Source organism: Prionailurus viverrinus, chromosome A3 (genome assembly GCF_022837055.1).
Source record: "Prionailurus viverrinus isolate Anna chromosome A3, UM_Priviv_1.0, whole genome shotgun sequence".
NCBI lineage: Eukaryota > Metazoa > Chordata > Mammalia > Carnivora > Felidae > Prionailurus > Prionailurus viverrinus.
This window is the reverse complement of record NC_062563.1, coordinates 97,163,151-97,176,909: the sequence shown is the minus strand read 5'-3', so window position 1 is coordinate 97,176,909 and position 13,759 is coordinate 97,163,151.

The following is a 13,759-nucleotide window of genomic DNA, read 5'->3' as shown; positions in this document are numbered from 1 at the left end:
TGACATGCAGTCCTGACCTGCTGAAAGCATGTGATAAAAGTGCATTGTTTTAAGCTTGTAACTTTGTTGTAATGCTGTTACCTAGCAGTATATAATGTACTCCCCATAAAAATGCCATTTTAACCACATTTTTAGTTAATAATATACTTACAGACATTTGTTGATACACTAAACTTTCTTATGCCAGCTTTAAATTCTTATCTATTTATCTCTCTTCTCCTAGAAAACAATGTGAATTTTCAAGAACAAGGATTATATGTTTTACTTATTAATTGGTAACAAACTCTAAAATGCTGGAGAGTTTTACATTATAATGAGGTTTTGCATGTTTCTGCCATGACTCATTGTTTCATGTATAATAGCAGATATTTTTGGCTACTAAAGAAATGAAACAGGTTGATCATAAAAGAAAATCCTACTTTTTTTTTATTCTTAGTTTAAAAGTAAAATTGCAGATGTTTCATGGGAAACTTTGTAATGCAAAGTTACAACTTGGTTATACAATGCATGTGGTAGCAGAATTCTAAAATGAAACTCAATGACCCACTGCTTGTATAATTCTTCCCAGGGAGTGTGGGGAGTGATACATAAATAGAAAGGGATATCACATCTGTGATTAGGTTATTTTATTTGGCAAAACTGGCTTTTTAAAAGGGAGATTATCCTAGATGGATTGGCTTAATCAAATGATCCCCGTGATAGGCAGAATTCTAAAGTGACCACAGCCTCGCAGGAGGGCAGGAGACGGATGGGGATCTCAGAGGAGGGTGGAAACAGGCTGAAACTCAGCTTTGACCACTTCCCAGCGTGCAAACCAAATCTCGCGGGGACTCACAGCACCTGCGGGAAGGGAACAGAGTCCGGTGAGCTGCCCTTGGAAGTCCTGCCTGCAGAAGTCCCATGCACCCCACCACACCCGGACAGGGCATGGGGATTCTGGCTGGGTCAGGCGGAATTGGGTGGTGTGCAGGGCGGAGCAGCAGCAAGCCAAGAGCAGGAGCACCGAGGCACTGGGCGGTCCATCAGGTGGTGGCTGGCTGAACTGGACTGGCCCTAGCCTTTTGGGGCAGCAGTCGTACTTGCACGGCCATTGAGGCTCTCAGGGGCTGTGAGCGAACCTCAACTTACGGCCAGAAAGGAAATGGATACCAGCTTACAAGCAGCAGGGAGCTAAATTCTGCCAACTACCCAAGTGATCCTAGATTGTTCCTCAGAGCATTCAGGTGAGAACCAACCCAACTAACAAGTTATTTCAGCTTTGGAGGTTGTGATCCCACAACCCAGCTGTGCCGTGCCCAGACTTCTGCCCTACCGAACTGTGAAGTAGTGAATGAGTGTTGTTTTAAGTTACTAATTTTGTGGCGATTTGTTACACAACAGTGCAGGAGGGGAAATTGAAGAGATGCCTATTTCCATACACATAAGTACGAGTACTGCCTTCAATCAGTGGAGGATAAAACAGAGGGAAAGGGGGAGAGAGAGAGAGATGGAATGTGAAAGTGCACGCTAAAGAAAAAAAAAGCAGCATTGGTTTGATAATGGAAAGTCACTGAGATAAAATTTGACTGAAAATGAGGGAAAAGGTCAATCAGAAAGAAACACTGATGCACATCCATTATGATGGGAGAAAAAAGATTATTACTCTGAATGCACAGTCGTACGTACAGATGGAAATTTATGCAGATTGAAGTGAAAATGGTAACAGTATGGCTAATATTGTCTGGAATTCTAATTTAATTTTTAAATCATGACTTTCCTCCATTCCCACAAAGACTAAGTTTATCATTGTTTTCCAGAGGACTCTTACCCATCTAGTAGAGAAGGATATACGTTCTCCTTCACATCAAAGCCAACCCTTACCATATTTTAACTGGGGAATATACCAATAAATTTTTGCACATTAAAGTGTTAATGACCCATGACTGGTAAATGCATTCAATTCAATGGAGAGATTTTACATTTGCTAGAGCACTATGACTTAGATTTCAAGTTATTAATCATGTCTTTTTAATCCTCCTAACAGTCTATTTGGTAAGAATTTTTGTACTATGTGGTTTAAAAGAAAATATTCTATGGATATCTCATTTCCATGCATTGTTCGCAGAGACATTGGCAACTTTTGCTCTAGGGTATCTTTTCAGGAGTGCTTATATAGTGAGCAGCTTTGGAAGATAGAGATAGTATCTCCTTCCAGCAGAGAGCGTGAGAACTTTTGCTACAGAAAATTATATATATATATAATGTCTCCTTCTGTGGAAAAATCTGTGAAAGTTTGCCTAAAGCCAAATATAAAAGATCAGTGCCCTCTAATCTCAGGATTCTTCAGCTCTGAGGCAAAGCCACTGCACTTGAAACTTCTGCCTCATGAGACTTAGGAGCAGAAGGTATCATGGTAAACGTGAAACCCATATTGGATGGTGTGCTGGGTGTAATAAAGCCTCCTTTTCTCTGTCTCACAAGGCTCATGTCTTTTGCCAGCATCCATGAAAATGTGGAAGGCTAATTAGCAGCAAACAGGGTAAATTTTCAACCATTTATAATCAGTGACAGAAATATTGACCTGCTTAAAGCTGAAATTACACAAGGTGAGAAACTTTGAGATAGAACAGAGCAAACATTTAGAAAACAAAAGCACATAATTTAAGCTGAGAAAGAAGACCAGTGATTTACCAACCACCAGGACTAAAATGCCATATTATGTAACAGTGAGACAATTAATCTGGTTGGGGAACTAAAACCGAAGAAGCTCAACATAATAAAAAAATGTAATTACAATTACAAATTTGCATAAGTGTATCAATTTTTCTCAGGGCCTTTGCTGAATCCCACCTTATTTTCTGACAAGCTTAGTTTTGTTTTTTTTTTTTTTTTGGTTTGTTTTTTGTTTTAATAGTGTCTCATTAATCACAGAAGGTAGTGGAAAATGTTATAGTCCCATTGAGTGAGAAAATTAGCTCAAGTCTGTGGATTGCTTTAAGTGCTTAAACCAAAAACTGTCATTCAAATAGATAGGGGTTAGTCTGTAATTTGTTTGTTTTTAATAGATGGGAGAGAATTAATAAAAACAAAACTGATAACTCCATAGCCCCACTTAAGTATCTGAAAGCAATTAGATCAGTTTTGTAAATGAGAAAGCAAAAGGGAAAATGCACCTTAGAAAAATAGTATGTTGAAATGGCCAAGTTGAAACAACTCAGCAATTCAACTGATTAAATATCCAGGAAGGCAAAATATACTTCAAACTGGAAGTCTTGCAGTCCTAAACTTTCTAAATTACTGTTCTAAATTTTTTCCTCAGACTGTATGTATACACCATTAACATATCTTATAAAGCCCTATAGCAAGGTCTTAAGTATTGTTTTGCCATTTCTGACAATGTAATTTCTCTTCCCCTGTTATACTCTCTTCAAGTCTGCATACCCTTTAAGTTCCATCTAAACTAGGGAAATCTGGGATAGTTTGGCAGTCCCAGCCAATGATGTGCTTGAACTGGCTTGTAGGAGCTCAAAAAAGCTGATTGTGCAACTCTTCCCAGCATTGTTTTATAATTTCACGTTGGTAGCTTTAAAATGGCCATAGTGGGAGTATGTATGCTATGTATATTGGCAGATGTTACCAATAGGAGCTTTTTGTTCCCACCACAAAGAACTGATTGTTAAATATTGTGTCTAGCATATTATTGACTCTATCCTATAACAATCTTTACTTTTAGACTAAGGGTTGCAAACTCTTCTGCCTTTAGGTGTAAGGCACATAAATGAGTGAAATACTTTAGGTGTAGTTAAAACTAACACTACCAAGTTTATGGATTAGGAAACATGATTCATGATGGTGGTGGAATTTATGTTCATATAAAAAGACTTGCTGCGACTAGAATTCAGATAATTATTGCCCCATGGAAATGCTGGCCATGTATAGCCACAGCTTTGGTTATATGTTTGTTCATTTTTAAATTTATAACATTATGTTTTGATATAGCATCAAACATAAAGAAAGTGCAAAAGTAGTTCAAGGAACCCCATTACTTTTTAACCAAATTTATCAATTGTTTTTATTTGCCTTTCTTTATAAACCTGTCATATATGTTTGTATATGTATCCTATGTAAATTCAATATATTTTATGTTATATATATGTAAATATTTATTACAGATATCACTTTATCATATTAGTAGAATGACAAATGATTTTTTTTCTGAATCATTTAAAAGTAAGTTGGAAACTCTTGCTCCCTTTACCCCTAAAATTTTCACTGTTATTCCTTAAGAACAATATTGTTATATCATAGAAACAGAGAACAGCTATCAAAATGAAGAAATTTAACATTAATTCAATTTTATTATCAAATCCCAAATCCATATTCTAGTTTCATCAATCATGTCCTTTATACTTTATAAAGTATATCCTTTATAGTTATTTTGTTGTTCTTTTTTTTTTTTTTAAGACTGGGGTCCAATTCAATGTCAGGCACAACATTTAGTTACATTAATCTAGAAATTAATTTATTAATCCAGGAATATTTATTAGCATTTCTTGTCATCTTCTGGGCTTTGGTTATCTTTAAGAATGCATGCTTTTTGTTTTCAAGAGTGAATCTCAGCTTGTGTTTTGGTTTTGGTTTTGTTTTTGTTTTTGTTTTTGACAATTTATGGCATGAAGATTAACATTACTGAGTGATATTGTATATACTTAATCAAGACACTAAATTTATCATTTATTGATGCTTGTGTTGTCTTATATCATTAGTTAGGCCTTTCAATACAATACATATGTGCTTTTAGTGGGAAAAAAATCCAATATTTTACTATTAGAAATTTTAGTTATAATTTTTTTTTCTCTTGTTAAATCATATCAGGAGCTTGAAATTGATTGGTATATTTACACCATGGACTTTGGAAATACTACAATATAAGTCTTTATCCTCAACAAACTGACAGTTTGCAACTGATTCCATCCATTAGTTTTTTGAGTTTTTAAAATTATTTTTCCTTGGGCCACCTGGGTGGCTCAGTCAGTTAAGCCTTCGACTTCAGCTGAGGTCATGATCTCACAGTTTCAGAGTTCAGCCCTGAGTCGTGCTCTGTGCTGACAGCTCAGAACCTGGAGCCTGTTTAGGATTCTGTGTCTCCCTCTCTGTCTCTGCCCCATGCCCATTCATGCTCTGTCTCTCTCTCTTAAAAATGAACATTATTTTTTTTTAATTTTAAAGAATAAAAAAATATTTTCCTTAACATTTTTTAGGGAAATTTTTAACATTTTATCAAACTTTTTTTTTGGCCCAGTTCTTTCTCTTTTTTTCTTGTTGGAAGTAATAACATGTATGATAGACTATTTTGTATTTCCCCTGGTTCACTGAGATTCTGTTCATTTTCCTCCAATTTTTTGGGTGTTTTTCTTCTTATTGTTATTTCTATACTTGTGTTAAACCTATCCAGTAATTTTTAATTTTAGATATTTACTTTTTACTTCCAGAATTTCTATTTCAATTTCCTTTGTAGTTTCCATTTCTCTACTCAAATTCTTCATCTGTTCATTTTTCAATAGCATATTTCTTCTGAGTTCTTGATAATTTGTATAATAGCTGTGTTAATGTTATTCTATGGTAATTCTAACATCCTTCTATCTTAGGGTCAGTTTCTATGGACTGCTTATTTTCCTGCTAATGAGTTACATTTTTCTAGTTTCATTGTCTATCTAGTAAATTTTTATTCATAGAGGGCATTGTTTCTTATAGCCTGTTATAATTATTTATGGTAAGACAACAAGTTTAGTACTTCACATTTTCATGGTTAAATAAACTATATTCAGATAGAGGTCACATATCAGAGCTTACCAGGTACGGCTCATTGGCACATTTTATTTAGCTGCACAAGGTTGTTGGGTGTGGTGTTTTATTTTTAAAACTTGGCTGTCAGCAGTTAACTCCCAAAAGAATTTACTTAAAAATCCAAATATCTAGATTCTAGGACTGCCTCATTTAAACATGAAAATGTAAAGTACAGAGTAATACTGACACCTCATCACAGATTTTGAAATCGTCTTTTATATAGCACAAAGAAAAAAGCCCATTACTAATTACTTTCAGATGGTTCTTGAATTTATTTATGATACTCAAATATCAAATATTATGCTGGTAAGGCAAGTACTTAATATTTTCTCATGACAATGATGATAGATATTTTTTGTTCAATTGTCTATTTGTTTCTTTTTTTAATTTTTTTAGTTTATTTATTTATTTTGAGAGAAAGAGAGAGAAATACAAGTTGGGGAGGAGCAGAGAGAGAGAGAGAGAGAGAGAGAGAGAGAGAGAGAGAATCCCAAGCAGGCTGTACCCTGTCAGTGCAGAGCTGGATGTGGGGCTCAAACTCACAAACCGTGAGATCATGACCTGAGCTGAAGTCAGACTCTTTTTTTTTTTTTTTTTTTTTATTTTTTTTTTTTCTGAAATTTATTGACAAATTGGTTTCCATACAACACCCAGTGCTCATCCCAAAAGGTGCCCTCCTCAATACCCATCACCCACCCTCTCCTCCCTCCCACCCCCCAACAACCCTCAGTTTGTTCTCAGTTTTTAACAGTCTCTTATGCTTTGGCTCTCTCCCTTTCTAACCTCTTTTTTTTTTTTTTCCTTCCCCTCCCCCATGGGTTCCTGTTAAGTTTCTCAGGATCCACATAAGAGTGAGACCATATGGTATCTGTCTTTCTCTGTATGGCTTATTTCACTTAGCATCACACTCTCCAGTTCCATCCACGTTGCTACAAAAGGCCATATTTCATTTTTTCTCATTGCCATGTAATATTCCATTGTGTATATAAACCACAATTTCTTTATCCATTCATCAGTTGATGGACATTTAGGCTCTTTCCATAATTTGGCTATTGTTGAGAGTGCTGCTATGAACATTGGGGTACAAGTGGCCCTATGCATCAGTGCTCCTGTATCCCTTGGATAAATTCCTAGCAGTGCTATTGCTGGGTCATAGGGTAGGTCTATTTTTAATTTTCTGAGGAACCTCCACACTGCTTTCCAGAGCGGCTGCACCAATTTGCATTCCCACCAACAGTGCAAGAGGGTTCCCGTTTCTCCACATCCTCTCCAGCATCTATAGTCTCCTGATTTGTTCATTTTGGCCACTCTGACTGGCGTGAGGTGATACCTGAGTGTGGTTTTGATTTGTATTTCCCTGATAAGGAGCGACGCTGAACATCTTTTCATGTGTCTGTTGGCCATCCGGATGTCTTCTTTAGAGAAGTGTCTATTCATGTTTTCTGCCCATTTCTTCACTGGGTTATTTGTTTTTCGGGTGTGGAGTTTGGTGAGCTCTTTATAGATTTTGGATACTAGCCCTTTGTCCGATATGTCATTTGCAAATATCTTTTCCCATTCCGTTGGTTGCCTTTTAGTTTTGTTGGTTGTTTCCTTTGCTGTGCAGAAGCTTTTTATCTTCATAAGGTCCCAGTAATTCACTTTTGCTTTTAATTCCCTTGCCTTTGGGGATGTGTCGAGTAAGAGATTGCTACGGCTGAGGTCAGAGAGGTCTTTTCCTGCTTTCTCCTCTAAGGTTTTGATGGTTTCCTGTCTCACATTTAGGTCCTTTATCCATTTTGAGTTTATTTTTGTGAATGGTGTGAGAAAGTGGTCTAGTTTCAACCTTCTGCATGTTGCTGTCCAGTTCTCCCAGCACCATTTGTTAAAGAGGCTGTCTTTTTTCCATTGGATGTTCTTTCCTGCTTTGTCAAAGATGAGTTGGCCATACGTTTGTGGGTCTAGTTCTGGGGTTTCTATTCTATTCCATTGGTCTATGTGTCTGTTTTGGTGCCAATACCATGCTGTCTTGATGATGACAGCTTTGTAGTAGAGGCTAAAGTCTGGGATTGTGATGCCTCCTGCTTTGGTCTTCTTCTTCAAAATTCCTTTGGCTATTCGGGGCCTTTTGTGGTTCCATATGAATTTTAGGATTGCTTGTTCTAGTTTCGAGAAGAATGCTGGTGCAATTTTGATTGGGATTGCATTGAATGTGTAGATAGCTTTGGGTAGTATTGACATTTTGACAATATTTATTTTTCCAATCCATGAGCAGGGAATGTCTTTCCATTTCTTTAAATCTTCTTCAATTTCCTTCAGAAGCTTTCTATAGTTTTCAGCATACAGATCCTTTACATCTTTGGTTAGATTTATTCCTAGGTATTTTATGCTTCTTGGTGCAATTGTGAATGGGATCAGTTTCTTTATTTGTCTTTCTGTTGCTTCATTGTTAGTGTATAAGAATGCAACTGATTTCTGTACATTGATTTTGTAGCCTGCAACTTTGCTGAATTCCTGTATCAGTTCTAGCAGACTTTTGGTGGAGTCTATCGGATTTTCCATGTATAATATCATGTCATCTGCAAAAAGCGAAAGCTTGACTTCATCTTTGCCAATTTTGATGCCTTTGATTTCCTTTTGTTGTCTGATTGCTGATGCTAGAACTTCCAGCACTATGTTAAACAGCAGCGGTGAGAGTGGGCATCCTTGTCGTGTTCCTGATCTCAGGGAAAAAGCTTTCAGTTTTTCCCCGTTGAGGATGATGTTAGCTGTGGGCTTTTCATAAATGGCTTTTATGATCTTTAAGTATGTTCCTTCTATCCCGACTTTCTCAAGGGTTTTTATTAAGAAAGGGTGCTGGATTTTGTCGAAGGCCTTTTCTGCATCGATTGACAGGATCATATGGTTCTTCTCTCTTTTTTTGTTAATGTGATGTATCACGTTGATTGATTTGCGAATGTTGAACCAGCCCTGCATCCCAGGAATGAATCCCACTTGATCATGGTGAATAATTCTTTTTATATGCCGTTGAATTCGATTTGCTAGTATCTTATTGAGAATTTTTGCATCCATATTCATCAGGGATATTGGCCTGTAGTTCTCTTTTTTTACTGGGTCTCTGTCTGGTTTAGGAATCAAAGTAATACTGGCTTCATAGAATGAGTCTGGAAGTTTTCCTTCCCTTTCTATTTCTTGGAATAGCTTGAGAAGGATAGGTATTATCTCTGCTTTAAACGTCTGGTAGAACTCCCCTGGGAAGCCATCTGGTCCTGGACTCTTATTTGTTGGGAGATTTTTGATAACCGATTCAATTTCTTCGCTGGTTATGGGTCTGTTCAAGCTTTCTATTTCCTCCTGATTGAGTTTTGGAAGCGTGTGGGTGTTCAGGAATTCGTCCATTTCTTCCAGGTTGTCCAATTTGTTGGCATATAAGTTTTCATAGTATTCCCTGATAATTGTTTGTATCTCTGAGGGATTGGTTGTAATAGTTCCATTTTCATTCATGATTTTATCTATTTGGGTCATCTCCCTTTTCTTTTTGAGAAGCCTGGCTAGAGGTTTGTCAATTTTGTTTATTTTTTCAAAAAACCAACTCTTGGTTTCGTTGATCTGCTCTACAGTTTTTTTAGTTTCTATATTGTTTATTTCTGCTCTGATCTTTATTATTTCTCTTCTTCTGCTGGGCTTAGGCTGCCTTTGCTGTTCTGCTTCTAGTTCCTTTAGGTGTGCTGTTAGATTTTGTATTTGGGATTTTTCTTGTTTCTTGAGATAGGCCTGGATTGCAATGTATTTTCCTCTCAGGACTGCCTTTGCTGCGTCCCAAAGCGTTTGGATTGTTGTATTTTCATTTTCGTTTGTTTCCATATATTTTTTAATTTCTTCTCTAATTGCCTGGTTGACCCACTCATTCGCTAGTAGGGTGTTCTTTAACCTCCATGCTTTTGGAGGTTTTCCAGACTTTTTCCTGTGGTTGATTTCAAGCTTCATGGCATTGTGGTCTGAAAGTAAGCATGGTATAATTTCAATTCTTGTAAACTTATGAAGGGCTGTTTTGTGACCCAGTATATGATCTATCTTGGAGAATGTTCCATGTGCACTCGAGAAGAAAGTATATTCTGTTGCTTTGGGATGCAGAGTTCTAAATATATCTGTCAAGTCCATCTCATCCAATGTTTCATTCAGGGCCCTTGTTTCTTTATTGACCGTGTGTCTAGTTGATCTATCCATTTCTGTAAGTGGTGTATTAAAGTCCCCTGCAATTACCACATTCTTATCAATAAGGTTGCTTATGTTTATGAGTAATTGTTTTATATATTTGGGGGCTCCGGTATTCGGTGCATAGACATTGATAATTGTTAGCTCTTCCTGATGGATAGACCCTGTAACTATTATATAATGTCCTTCTTCATCTCTTGTTACAGCCTTTAATTTAAAGTCTAGTTTGTCTGATATAAGTATGGCTACTCCAGCTTTCCTTTGGCTTCCAGTCGCATGATAAATAGTTCTCCATCCCCTCACTCTCAATCTAAAGGTGTCCTCAGGTCTAAAATGAGTCTCTTGTAGACAGCAAATAGATGGGTCTTGTTTTTTTATCCATTCTGATACCCTATGTCTTTTGGTTGGCGCATTTAATCCATTTACATTCAGTGTTATTATAGAAAGATACGGGTTTAGAGTCATTGTGATGTCTGTATGTTTTATGCTTATAGTGATGTCTCTGGGACTTTGTCTCACAGGGTCCCCCTTAGGATCTCTTGTAGGGCTGGTTTAGTGGTGACAAATTCCTTCAGTTTTTGTTTGTTTGGGAAGACCTTTATCTCTCCTTCTATTCTAAATGACAGACTTGCTGGATAAAGGATTCTTGGCTGCATATTTTTTCTGTCTAGCACCCTGAAAATCTCTTGCCAATTCTTTCTGGCCTGCCAAGTTTCAAAAGAGAGATCAGTCACGAGTCTTATAGGTCTCCCTTTATATGTGAGGGCACGTTTACCCCTTGCTGCTTTCAGAATTTTCTCTTTATCCTTGTATTTTGCCAGTTTCACTATGATATGTCGTGCAGAAGATCGATTCAAGTTACGTCTGAAGGGAGTTCTCTGTGCCTCTTGGATTTCAATGCCTTTTTCCTTCCCCAGTTCAGGGAAGTTCTCAGCTATGATTTCTTCAAGTACCCCTTCAGCACCTTTCCCTCTCTCTTCCTCCTCTGGGATACCAATTATGCGTATATTATTTCTTTTTAGTGTATCACTTAATTCTCTAATTTTCCCTTCATACTCCTGGATTTTTTTATCTCTCTTTTTCTCAGCTTCCTCTTTTTCCATAACTTTATCTTCTAGTTCACCTATTCTCTCCTCTGCCTCTTCAAGCCGAGCTGTGGTGGTTTCCATTTTGTTATGCATTTCGTTTAAAGCGTTTTTCAGCTCCTCGTGACTGTTCCTTAGTCCCTTGATCTCTGTAGCAAGAGATTCTCTGCTGTCCTGTATACTGTTTTCAAGCCCAGCGATTAATTTTATGACTATTATTCTAAATTCACTTTCTGTTATATTATTTAAATCCTTTTTGATCAGCTCATTAGCTGTTGTTATTTCCTGGAGATTCTTCTGGGGGGAGTTCTTCCGCTTGGTCATTTTGGATAGTCCCTGGCGTGGTGAGGACCTGCAGGGCACTTCCCCTGTGCTGTGGTGTATACCTGGAGTTGGTGGGCGGGGCCGCAGTCAGACCTGATGTCTGCCCCCAGCCCACCGCTGGGGCCACAGTCAGACTGGTGTGTGCCTTCTCTTCCCCTCTCCTAGGGGCGGGATTCACTGTGGGGTGGTGTGGCTCGTCTGGGCTACTTGCACCCTGCCAGGCTTGTGATGCTGGGGATCTGGCGTATTAGCTGGGGTGGGTAGGCAAGGTGCTCGGGGGCAGGAGGGGCAGGCTTAGATCGTTTCTCCTTAGGTGATCCACTTCAGGAGGGGCCCTGTGGCAGCGGGAGGGAGTCAGATCCGCTGCTGGAGGTTTGGCTCCGCAGAAGCGCAGAGTTGGGTGTTTGCGCGGAGCGAGCAAGTTCCCTGGCAGGAACCAGTTCCCTTTGGGATTTCGGCTGGGGGATGGGCGGGGGAAATGGCGCTGGCGAGCGCCTTTGTTCCCCACCAAACTGAGCTCTGTTGTCAGGGGGCTCAGCAGCTCTCCCTCCCTTTGTCCTCCAGCCTTCCCGCTTTCCGAGCAGAGCTGTTAATTTCTGACCTCCCAGACGCTAAGTCGCGCTTGTTGTGGGAACACAGTCCGTCAGGCCCCTCCGCTTTTGCAAGCCCGACTCGGGGGCTCTGCTTGGCCGGCGAGCCGCCCCTCCGCCCCGGCTCCCTCCCGCCAGTCCGTGGAGCGCGCACCGCCTCGCCGCCCTTCCTACCCTCTTCCGTGGGCCTCTCGTCTGCGTTTGGCTCCGGCGACTCTGTTCTGCTAATCCTCTGGCGGTTTTCTGGGTTATTTAGGCAGGTGTAGATGGAATCTAAGTCTGAAGTCAGACTCTTAACCAGCTGAGCCACCCAGGTGCCCCTCAATTGTCTATTACGATTTGGCAGTTCTTAAAATATATTGGGATTAGAACATTCTTTAAATTTTGGAGTTTTTCTAACACTATATTTGCAGCTCATTCTGCTATTGTAATATGGAACAGACAATACATATTGTTTTGGTGCTCTTCAATTTACAATCTTATAAACGCACCTTTCCCCACATACCCATAAGAAAACACTCAAATGCTCTTGCATTATTCTGATAATTCAGCACTAAGGGCAGGGAAAGATTTCCACAAAAATTATATGAGGAATTACCTCAATTACTTGCTTGTGCCAAGCTTCGCAAGGGTCCTTGTTGGGATTTTAGCTCTCCTTCCTGGTTTCCATCCAGTTAGCACATTGTTAAACCACAGGAAATCTGCCATTGTGGAAATACAGACAGAGTGAAGGTTCAGAAAAGCCCTAGAACCTTTGTTAAAGCAGCGCTTGGTTTAGAAATGGCCATATTATAAGTTAAAACAAAGCAATGAACTTAAGTTTTAATGATCTTTATGCCATTTGTTGGCTAAATTAATTCAAGCACATCAAATATCTTCTCTGAATATTATTTTCCTATTGATAAACTATATGTAATGATGCATTCTCTTTACTCTCGCAGGCTTACCATGAAAATGTCACATAAAAATATTTAAATACTATGAAAAGTAAAACATGAATACAAATAAAAGATGTGTACTTGTTGCTCAGAGGATGAGAAAGAAGGCAGCTGCCTGAGAAGTGTGCTTTCAAGACTGCCAAAAATATCCTCCTTTATATACATGTCAGATGTATTAAATATTTAATCACTTTTCCTGCAAATAAAGTTATATGATTTCATAGAGAAATTAGATTAGGTGTATATATATGTAAAACTCACCTAGGAATGAGATTTAGTGACTGATGTTGACACTTAAATATAAATGATAGCAAAAACTCTCCTGTGAGTTACTTTTGTTAGTGGAAAAGTAAAAACAAATCAGTAGAGTGAGCTGAAGTGCATGTGGTTTGCCTCTATATTTAGGTTTTTAACTGACTGATTGGTCTGGCCATATGGTCAAGCAGAAGGGCAATGGAAAAGAGGCCTATCAAAGGGATGCTCATATGGGCCACAGCCCTATGAAAACTACTTTGAAAATTTAAGGATTGCATTAAAATAGCACTCCAAAGTAGGACATGCCCATGAAGAATCCCTTCCAGGACTGGAAGATGATTAGAACTGGCAAGTAGATAATCCTGATGTGCTCACTTTAGGTGGGCACTTGGGTTCATGAAATTAGGGCTCATTAAGAGGATGCAGCAATGCAGAGATTGGTTGAAATTAGCTATATTCCTCTTGCACCTTCTGAGGCACAAAATGCCAATAAGATCTGTTCTGTCAATCAACTAGAGAGACAGAGACTACAGATAGTTATGGGACA